Below are 11,305 nucleotides of genomic sequence, written 5' to 3' on the forward strand. Positions count from 1 at the left end.
TGTTTTGCACAACTCAGAGACAAAAGAGAGTATCAGCATAGCAGTGCTGAGAGAGAATTAGAAAAATCACTCCATGATGCAAAGTCAGGCATGCTTTTATAAAGAATACTTAAAATATCAAATGATCTTGTGTCCCAGAAATGTGTTTTATGTGCATATGTACGTGTGTGAGAGACTGAGCACTCTGCTATTTTGATTTTTAAAAAAGACGACAAACAGTATCAGTAGTCAAAAACATGTTTCGACAAAAAAGTAGAACAACCTGTAGAAGAAAAACACTGCACAATATCATACCAGTATTGTTTCCACCTAAGAACCTGTTTTATAACAAATTGTACTAAATTGTGTTTTATACTTGCTCACACTTTGTTTATACTTCCTTGCTTCTCTTCAGGAAGAATATATTTCCCCCACCCATTGCTTCTGGGCTAGCCATATAATTGTTTTCAGCCAGGGGCATGAAAATGGTTATGACATATAATACATCTATGCTATAATTACAAATGTCATTGAATGGCTTGAATATGCACTGCCCCCTGGACCCATCCTTGAGTATTGGCTTTCTGTTATCATAACAAGCTGAGAAGACATGCAGAATTGAGATGGGTCCAGAAATGTGACCGAGAATTCCTCAGTTAAACCCAGAAGAGTTAAAGCCAACTCATGTAATGAACTCAAGGAATAAATGTTAATTATTTAATGCCACTAAGATTTGGTGTTTTGTGTGTGTGTTTGTGCTCACTTCAGCAGCACATATACTAAACTTGGAATGATACATAGAAGATTAGCATGGCCACTGCTAAGATTATATCCTAAGAACCTGAAACACTAATCCAAAAGAACCTATGCACCCCAATGTTCATAGCAGCACAATTTAGAATAGCCAAGTGCTGGAAGCAACCTAGGTGCCCATCAGTAAGTTAGTGGATCAAAAACCCTGTGCAGCATAAAGAAAGAAGGAGCTCCTACCCTTTGTGACAGCATGGATGGAGCTGGAGAGCATTATGCTAAGTGAAATAAGCCAGGTAGTGAAAGACAAATACCATATGATCTCACCTTTAACAGGAACCTAATCGACAAAACAAACAAGCAAGCAAATATATAACCAAAGACACTGAAATTGAGATCAGACTGACAGTGACCAGAGGGGAGAGGGGAGGGAATTTCAGGGGAAAAGAGTGAAGGGTTTGCAGGAACAATTATAAAGGACACATGGGCAATAACAAGGGGCAGTGGAAAGAGGGGAGGGAGATGGAGAGAGCTGGGGTGTTGGACTGTGGTGGAGGGAGAAGGCAGAAAACTGTACTTGAACAACAATTTTAAAAAAAGATTTGGTGTTTTTTATTATTGGAGAAAAAGCTGACTAATGTGTCTTAAAGGAGATGCTGGAAGTAAATATAAATACCATGATTTTTAAAATAATTTCTACATATGTAATTATTTATTTACTATATCTAAATGTTGCTATTTATATATACTATCTAGCATATTGTACATCATTTATTCCAACATTCTGATGAACATCACATTTTTCAGTATGTTCTTTCCTTTGTTTTATTCTGGTTTTTCAATGTAGTCCCAAAGTAACAAGTTAACAAATCCCTTCAAGCATCATTAAGGAAAGAGATACAATTCCAAAGAAACCAACTAATGATGCACAGTCAGCATTGTAATGCCCAGGTGTACAGTCTAAGTTAGCAATCTGCTTTACTACAAAACAGAATATGAGTAAAGGTTTTCTGTTAGCTGGATTTGAAATGTCCTATAATACACGCTATTTAACATTCAATCTTAATTTAGTTTTCTTTAATTTATTGTTGTTCACTTACACTTGTCCCTTTTTCCCATTGTCCTCCCCATCCCGTCCCTCTCACTCCCACAGCCCATCTGCACCTGTGAGTCCTCAACTTACGTGCCTTTACTGCTCTTTTCTCTCACTCACTACTGCTTTTTCTTTTAAAATATGGAAATTGTCAGTTAATGACCCTCTTCTCAATATAAATGAAATGTAAATCACGATAAAAATTCCAGTAAAGGGAAAAATGGTTAGCTCTTTTAAAATTGTTAAATTTTTCTAATTCCCTAAGTAATATTTGCCAGAGGGAATAAAAATAATTTCGAATATACCGTATGTATTATTTGAAAACTGTCTAAAGTGCACAGATAATAGAGCAAAAAACTGCTTGTTGATTATATAATCTGAAAAAATATGTTTTTCCAATATGTGTATTGCAAGGGTAAATTTGAATTTTATGTTACATGATTTGTGTATGAAAGTTAAACACACAATGCAGTTCATTGTTTTTGATGTTTAAGAGTCTCAAAGCAACTCATCTTCCTACACAATCAATGTTTAATTTTAGGTTCTATTATCACTAAACTTATTAGCAATTTCTCAGATGGTCAAAAGAACAATGCTCCCCCTCAACAACCCAACCCCAAAACAAATAAACAAAAAGGAAAAAAGAGTAAAAATAAGAAACTCACTGAGACAAAATATACTTGAGAGTAGATTTATTTTTATAACAGAATGTGAGTAAGTAGTACTATCCTCTGCCACTGATTCCCTGGAACAAGTGGACACTACAAAAAACTGTGTTTTAAATGTTTATGAAGCATATTATAGGGGAGATTAAGGTTATTAAGGTTATGAATACATTTAGGATTATTATTCCCCAGAGGAAACCTTTGGGGTTTTAAAATAGTGCAGTTAAGTGATCCACAGTGTTCTATCTTATTTTCTTTTTTCTTTCTTTCCTTTGTATATAACCCAAGGGCTTCATGTAATTTCCCTGGCTATGAGTTTAAATGTCTGATCTATTTTTCTTCTGAACGTTTTGCTTTTCTGTGTTAACCTTTTTTTATCCATCTATATTTAGTTTGGCCTGTAAATACTAAAAGTGCTGACTGAACTATCTCCAAGGAGAATTTTAAAAATAAATAAATAAAAGTAGAGCTGAAAATCAAGGAAACAATTTTAACTGTTTGTAGTCATTCTTTTCTTGTCATTCAAGTACAGTTGTCTGCAATGTAGTCATTCTTAAAAGAGCATTTAGGGGTAAAAGAGGACAAAATCATAAATAGGTTGTCCCTGGAAATGATAGTGTATGGGAACATTACTTGCACTAACTAATGGATTGTTAACATTTCCCACAGCTTTAGAAAACATAAAATTATTTTTTTTCTCTTGATCTTATAAGAAAGAAAATCTTCCACGCTTACAGAGCTAAAGATCATATAATTAGTTCCTTGGTAGATTGATAAATATCAAGAAGATACTCTGATTTCCACAGGAGCATATTTTCAGTTTAAAAATGTTTCCTTAGGGAACTCATGCAGTCTTAAGAAAACTTTGGCTCATCATTCAAAATAGCATTTTGTATTATGAATTGATTTCATTGTTAATATGTTTAAGGAATATTGTACGAGTCTAAGTAATTTTTTCAGTGCTTTTATTTTTTTAAATGTCATCAGGACCTCCGATTTCTGCTCAGACATGTAACAAACTTGGAAGTAATCACTTCCTTCCTTACAACAAGAAAAAATTTGAGCAATTTAAAAATCAACTGCTGTTAGATCCATCAGAGAATTTAAGTCATACCGCTGCCCTGAAAACTTGATAGGCAAATATAAAGAATCGCAGTTGACCATTTTCCCAGGCTGCTGTTGTCCTGGACATGGCCACTGCTGGCCCTGTGACTCCTGGAGGCACCATGGGAATCATTGCACACCCCAGTCATTGAGGGCTTTAGCCTCAATGTCTACAGCAATCCAGAAAGCTTCAAGGAAAATTTCCTTCGCAAAGACTCCTGAGAACCCAGTGGTACCCAGGCTGCCCAGAGCCCTTACCTATGGCCTCTTCTACTTCCACCAAGGCCAGAGCTAGTGCTCCCAGCTCGTGTTCCGCATCCAGATTGTGCTCGGGCCTTCATGGTCTGGCCGCATCCAATGTTAAATCTGGATCCTGAGCCCGCGCAGCCTGGCCTTGAAAGCTCTGCTGAGATCACACCCAGCCCCAAGAGCACTGACAGAGCTACCCTACCGGTCTTGCCACTAGACTTACCCCTCTTCTCCACTGAAAAGCTCCTGTGTCAATGGGGAGGAAGTGACCAATTGAGTAACAGATTTTTTTTTTCCCCAATGACCTCAGGGTTGGATCTATTTGGGTATTATAATCTTCTAACTCTGCCATAACTTCTCCATTCCTTACTTAATAAACTCTTATCCACTAGTAAATAATAACAACAACAGCAGTTCATCAGCAATAGAGTTTCGCTAGAGCCAGAAAATGGTAGGAATACTAAAAACTAAGCCTTGCCGAGTTTGAAAGATAATGCCTCCTGGGGGCTCTATCTTGGGGAAAGGGGAAGTCCTCCACACTTTCATGGTTTTACGACCAGAAGCTCCACCAAATTTTCAAGGTAAAGAGCAAATAAAAAGCCTCTTGTACGTCCAGCAGGTAGAACAGAAAAGTAACCATTTTGAATTAAAGCCAGAGGGCTCTGTTCTCCTTGACAAAAGTCTTCCTTTAAAGAAAACAGTTTTCCCAAAGCTTGATTAATCTGGGTTTCACCAGAGCCTAATCAACCTGGGGAAGGGAAACACCCAACTGCAGCCTGTGTATGTTTATAGTAGCTTTATTCTCGATTGCTGACAATTGGAGGGAACAAAGATGTCCTTCAGTAGATCAATGGATGAAGAAACCATGATGAAAAATAAAATAAAATACTATAATAAAAGAAAACCAAGTTGCACAAAAAAAAGAGAGACCTTAAATGCATATAGTGAAGTGAAATAAAAAAGCCTGAAATGCTGTATGCTGTGTATTTCTGTCCATGTAAAATTTGCACTGGACAAAGTTAAACAATCAGGGAAAACTTAGGCAAGACTATTTCAATAAAGAGAGGCTGAACTCTACTCCACTGAAACAAAAGTCAGAGGGGTGTGGAGCCCAGGGGCTGTCTGTTGGAAAAGCAATGGAAGAAGTTAGCAGAGAGATTGATTAGATGTACAGAGCACCTTGAGTTACTCCCAAGTAAATGTTATTCCTGATCAAAAGGTTTTCCCTTTAATTAGACTGCCTGTGTTTGACCATTGTTGCCCCTAGAAGTCAGGTTCTTAGCCTGACAGAGACTAGAGGATAAGGTTGCTATCTCCTACTATGTTTAATTTTCAAAGAAATGGTTACAAGGTCTTTAATAAAGGCATTTCCTGGTTTGTGAAACTGGCCTGCTTGGGAAAAGATGTGCATACATTTCAAAAGGGCAGAGAAAGAATTTACAATTACAAGTTATCTAAAGTAAATGCTCTGAGAAAAGGACTGTTAGGAGGTTATAGTCAGAAAAAAAAAACTATCTAAACTTTAGTTAAGTTAGGAAGTGTATGACAGCAGTTTGGGTCACTTCCAACTATATGACATTTTTTGGGGAAAAAAAACTATAGAGATGGTAGAAGGACCGTGATTGCTGGGCTGTGGAAAGATACATAAGGATAAACAGGTGCAGCACAGAGGGTTTTCAAGGCAATGAAACTGTTCTATATAGGTATCATAATAATGGATACAAGACATCTTATAGAACTGTACCACGCAAGGAAGAACACTAATGTACACTAGGATGTTTAGTTAGTAACAGCGTATCAATATTGGCTCTACAATTGTAACAAATACAACAAATTAATAATAGGGGGAACTGTGGGTGGTAAGAGGGCTGGAGAGTAAAGGTGGTGTATCAACACACTTCACACTTCACTCAGCTTTTCTGTAAACTTAAAACTGCTTCAAAAATAAAAGATATTTTAAAATCATCATAACCTTTTATATTACCTAGTTGTTTCATATAACTACTCCTGCCAGTCATTTTCACAAAGCAGTACATATTATTCTAAATACTTGCTATATATTATTTAAGGTTAAATTATACTTAGATAAAACAAAAAGACTGTATGACATTATTAATATAACAATTTTGAAAACAAATTTGAAAGTTTATTTCATATGTTTTATACTAGTAATTGAATGTACTCATTTCTTCTTTTCCATTTAGAAAGTTCCCTTCTAAAGCTTGTCTTATCTGAATTAACTTATTTTCAATTAAATTTTCTATCATTTTATCAGTTTTGAAAGAAACGACATTACCTTCAGTGTGTTTCTGCCTACACATTTTGGATTGATAGAATCTGAGTTATTTTTTCAAGGACAAATTACAAGCCCTCTACTAAGCTATATATGAATTACCAATCTAGAAAAATATTTGTTTCTTGTTAAATTATCTTATTTCTTTGGTATATAGCTACTTATATGTAAGTACAAACATATGAAGATATGCTTTCCCAAAAATTAAAAAATAAATCAAAATTATAATACTGAGATAGACATAAAGCAGACCATTTGATAAGTGATATTTGAGGCCAGACAGCAAAAAGAGTATCTCTTTATGTCACTACAGGTCCCATTTTTAGTGAGGAAACCATCCAGTAAGCTACTGAAGATGACGTTCTCTAACTCATGGGTTACAAGGATGTGACATAGTACAAATTTACCACAAGAGATTGTCTACCCTTGTTAAAACCAAACACAATTGTCCCCAGAAAGTAAGGATGATAGGTTAAAAAATTCACAGTGGCAGTTTCTCTGAATCTGACTTTTCATTTGGAATGTTCATTTGAATTTCCTCCCCCACAATAGTGTCTGGTTGTAAGAGTAACATTTTTAGTCCTTATAACTTTGTCTCAAGTGTAGGTGTATTTAAGAACATGTATAAAGCAACACTAAAAATAACACTTTCCTTTATTTTTCTTAGCTTGTTTTTCATTGCCTTTTACCAAATTATCTTTATTTATCACTGAATGATATCAAAAAGAAATCAATGCAGAAATGCCAACTCTTCATTATGAGTAAAATATCCACATACAGATTGTTTTGTACCTTCAGGCTCATACAATTTTATGCTTTTCTTGATTCTCACCTCTCGGCTTATCTCCAACAGGGAAATAAGATACACATATTAAAAAAAAAAATCCAAGTCCCTATTACATGAGATGGATTTAATTCAGTGTTACTTAAATGTAGGCCTCTGAACTCATGTTGGTTTACAAATTGCCTGTTATAAGTCTTTGTCAAGATGGTGTTAAATTTTATTTCATTTGAAATGTGTACATAAATTATGATTCACTTTCTTAGCCATTTGATAGAAAAAAAGTATTTTTGATAAATACAATAGAGTTTTATGTATGGGCTTCTATTTTGCATCTTTGTAGTTTTATTTTTCTAGTGTTTTACCTTTTTAAAAATTTGACCAAAGAACTATTGGTCATCAGCAAATTGTAAATTTAAAAAAAAACAAGAAACAAAATACCATGCTGTTTATAAGGCAATTGTTCACTGTTGATTTGTCTCTCTCAGTCTTGCAGGGTTTTGAAAACCAGAGACCCTGAAGCCAATTTTCAAAGTACAGACCCCAGGTGTGCTCCTTCTGCCTGTGAGACACTGGGTGGTTATTAATTGTCTCTCTCATGATGTACATGTGGCATTTAGCTCTGTACCTGACATCAGCTAAATGAACAACAAATGCCAGTAACATCTACTATTGTTTTTCTCTGAGCCAAAGAAAAATTCTCATCCCACTTTCTCCCAAGTGAATCTCCCCATTTAGTTCTGCATCCTGGTCTGAGGAAAACAAAGCGACAACAAAAACCACACAAGATATGTACCTGATTGACTTCCAGAACTGTGAGAAGAGGCAAAATTATATTTATAAACTGAGACATCAATCCAGGGAGTAATACCTTTGAAATGTATAGCTCCAGGTAATCATAATACCTTAACTGTGTAATAACTATGCATTAGGTATTTTAAGTAAATACAGGGTTACCAGACTTTTACTTAAACATATAGTATCTGTCTTTCTCAGTATATGAAAACAGAGAAGCTTTATGATTTGTTTACTTATATGTATTTGTGAGCCTAATAATGCCTCGCAGTTAGAAGTGTATAAGTAAAAATTTATTAAGTAGGTGAATGAATAAACCACAAAGTAAACAGAAATGATAACCTTAATATCTATCCCTTCTTTTCTCTTTTACCTTTTTTCTATTACACATTTTAGAGAGGGGGGGAAGGAAAAGAGAGAGCAGAAGAAACATCAATTTGTTGTTCCACTTATTTGTGTATTTATTGGTTGATCTTGTTTAGTGCCCTGAAAGGAGATGGAACCTGAACCTGAGCTACTTGGCCAGAGCTATCCCTTCTTTTCTTCTCCTTCGTAGCTCATCTAATAGCAGAATAAGGGCGAGTCCTGAAATCAGAATTCTCTCATTTGGGTGATTGTTTTTGTTTATATTTGTTGGACTGTTACAGAGTTTGTGTAAAACTATTACAAGGCATCTACTGACCAATTAATTATACAAAATGACAATGAAATAAGACTCTTTGACTCCAAAATAGTATACTTAAAGTTTGGTGTGTAAACAGCCTACATAATAATAACAATAACTAAGGATAAAATAAACATGCCTATATCAAGTCCTTAATACCTGAGAAGCACTGGCATGCAAAAGTCTATTTTAGAAATGGCATGTCCCCATCTCCTTTGAGTTAAATGTTGTATGTCTTAGAATAATTATTGATTTTTTTTCCCAAAATTGCATTTATAGCAATCATTCTTAACTTTAGAACTCACAATTCTTGAAATAACCTGACAAAAGTTGTGGAATCATAATAAAAAGTAAACAAATAAATTTGCTCATAAAAATTACACGAGTGTTTCATTTAAGGGAGTCATAGAGTCCCCAGAAGAAAATGGACCCGAGTTTAACAACTCTTACCAATAAGGCATTTAAACATGCCTCCGCTCTATCTCCACACATGAAACCATTTTTTCCTTCAAACGTGCTCTTTTTCATTGACTTTAACCTTTTATTCCTCGTGTTCAGAAATGTACTTAAAACTCTCAAACTACAAAACTTTCTTTAAAATGTCTTTATGAGAATCGAACACAGAAGCTTCCTCTTTCTTTTAATAGTAAGTTTCAGATTTGGATTACTGATATATCTATACTTTTTGGATATGATGTGTCATAGTTTTCTTCAATGCTTTTTTTTCCCTTCTTTCCTTACATCACATTTTAGGGTCTTTAGTTCATTTTTCTTCTCTACAAGTACTGAAATTAACATTTCATTATTTTTTGGTTGATACTGTAAATGTTACACATCATTCTAAACATGTATGGAACATTTTAATAATTTTATTTTTGTAACTCAAATTTTTAAAAAATAAATTCTTTAATTCCAAATTTAATCTCTCATATTACATGGTACTGTTGGAATTTTAAACCCCAAATATTAATCATTAATATATATAGTTCGTACTCAACACTTACACATGAACAGCCTTATAATTTATTTTCACTAACACATCTGCCAGCTGTTAATTTTAATTTTCATGTCTAGAAAGATTATTTTGTACTTATTCATTAATGCTATTTAGGTAACAGTAATTTGCAGAGAAATTCCTGTTGAATTATGGTAATGAAGTTTGCCGAAGAAAAGTCTTTCATATGTAATCCATCTTGCTTTGTTTTGTTTTGTGGCAGGTTTTCAAATTTTATTTTTTAAAGGGATTGATGTGCATTTTTACTAGTATGCAGCTTAACTATTATTATGTATGCTTATTAGTACACATTTTAATTCTTTGAAGATGGCTTTTTCAATCATAATAAATTACCATTAGATTTTAAATATTCTTTTTACTGATATTATTTTTAAAAGAATATCTACTAGACATATGATATTCTTTGTATTTTACTAAATTCCATTTGATAATTTATATATTTTAACATTTCTGCCTCTGAGTTCTTTCCTTTGCTGTACCTTTTAAAGCACTATATCTAGTCCTGGCTGGTGTAGCTCAGTGGATTGAGCGCGGCCTGCGAACCAAAGTGTCGCAGGTTTGATTCCCAGTCAGGGTACATGCCTGGAACGCAAGCCATGACCCTCAGCAACTGCACGTTGATGTTTCTCTCTCTCTGTCTCCCTCCCTTCCCTCTCTAAAAATAAATAAATAAAATCTTTAAAAAAAGGAAAGAAATTTGATTTAAAAAAAACAAGATTTGTATTAAAAAATTCCCCTTGATGTATCTTCTAAAACACTATATATATATGTATATATATATATAGTATAAGTGTTAATATATATGGCAATTTTCTGTTCATTTAATTATTTTTAATTCCAATACGCTTATTCTTATACTATCATGCACTTACTTTATGACTCTATTAGTTCCTTTGTCTTATTTACATTTTAAACTTTCATATTTTGGAAATGCTTGCAAATTTTTATATTGTTCCTTATTTTTGGTAAGGAAATTATCCAAATTGTAAGTCAGCTGACTTTATTTCTTGAAGTTTTTTTTCTTTGTAATTTGTAATATTTTTCCCTTGACTTAACTTTTATTGTATTGTTATAATGGAAGATCCAGGTATCTTTCTTGTCTTGTATAGATACATATGGGATATTAGCCTTGATGTCATTAATTAGTGAGTTGTGGGAAACTGAGCCAAGTACTTAGTGAGATTTCAGGTCCAACATATATGTGCAAATATATATATTTGCAGAAGCCTGCTCTATAATCACTTATTGAGAGTAAAAGTGTTCCCGGACTACCCTGAACCTCTGATCAATAATATAGTTACTTGCAGCTTCCCAAGAATGGTGGATGGGGAGTTTACAATCTCAGTTTCACAGATATGATGGAGATTTGCAGATCTGCTCTGTACCGTTAGCTCAGGTGCAAGCTCAGTCCTAGCGTTTCCTTTTTGCAAGAGTCTAAGAATTAACATTACATTGTGATTAAAACATCAACTCCATAATCAATGTGTTATTGTCTTTTGATCTTTGGTGAGCTAGTGAGCTACTCATTTCCATTGGTGCTCATCTGATCTGATTTTTGTCAGCTCTGTGTTCCTGTTTATATTTTCTTCTTTTACATGATTTAAAATACAGTACAAAAAGTGTTGTGTTTTGTGTTTTTAATAAGAGATCCAGTCCTTTAAATTCAATTCACTCTTCCATACTCACTAGAAATCCTCATTAGCACTAATATAAATAATATATTCCTTGAAGTATAAAATATTTTCTCAAACATAGCTATAAATATGGGAAGATTGGCATTATCCAAAGTTTTACAATTAATTTAAACTTCAACTGATTAGCATATTGAGTTGCCATTTCCAAAACAAATTTTTGGTATTATAACTAAATATTGGCAAAAACGTAACAAAAAATATTTTTCAAAGATTATTGTGTTTT

At 33.9% G+C, this 11,305-nt stretch overlaps 1 pseudogene; it reads left to right on the forward strand.

Annotated features, from left to right (window-relative positions):
• The first annotated feature begins 734 nt into the window (after positions 1–734).
• LOC114508999 lies at positions 735–834 on the forward strand (annotated as a pseudogene).
• Positions 835–11,305: the final 10,471 nt, after the last annotated feature.

Source organism: Phyllostomus discolor, chromosome 11, assembly GCF_004126475.2.
Source record: "Phyllostomus discolor isolate MPI-MPIP mPhyDis1 chromosome 11, mPhyDis1.pri.v3, whole genome shotgun sequence".
Classification (NCBI taxonomy): Eukaryota; Metazoa; Chordata; class Mammalia; order Chiroptera; family Phyllostomidae; genus Phyllostomus; species Phyllostomus discolor.